The sequence below is a fragment of the Salvelinus sp. IW2-2015 genome, linkage group LG15 (assembly GCF_002910315.2).
Source record: "Salvelinus sp. IW2-2015 linkage group LG15, ASM291031v2, whole genome shotgun sequence".
Lineage (NCBI taxonomy): Eukaryota > Metazoa > Chordata > Actinopteri > Salmoniformes > Salmonidae > Salvelinus > Salvelinus sp. IW2-2015.
In genome coordinates this window covers 45,589,982-45,590,399 of record NC_036855.1, presented here as the reverse complement: position 1 = coordinate 45,590,399, position 418 = coordinate 45,589,982, and positions in this window count along the sequence as shown.

Below are 418 nucleotides of genomic sequence, written 5' to 3'. Positions count from 1 at the left end.
ATGCACAACCTCGAGCAACTTGCCCAAGCCCCCCCGCCCCGCCGCGGTTCATCCTTCAGACCAATCCAGACAGCTGATGTTCTGAAAGAGCTGGAAAATCTGATTCTATACAATACCTGGGCTAGACAATTCATAAAATTTATCCATCGCGCCATTGTTGCAACCCCTATTACTAGTCTGTTCAACCTCTTCTTTAGTATTGTCTGAGATTCCTAAAGATTGGAAGGGGGAGACACTCTAGACAACAACTTGTGAACAAAGCAGATCAACAGACCATTTTCGAATCCACCCGTACCCTTCTCCGCTATGCAATCTGGTTTCCCGAGCTGGTTCACGGTGCACCTCAGCCACGGCTCAAGGTCCTACACGATATCATAACCGCACATCCGATAAAAGAGCAGTACTGTGCAGGCAATCT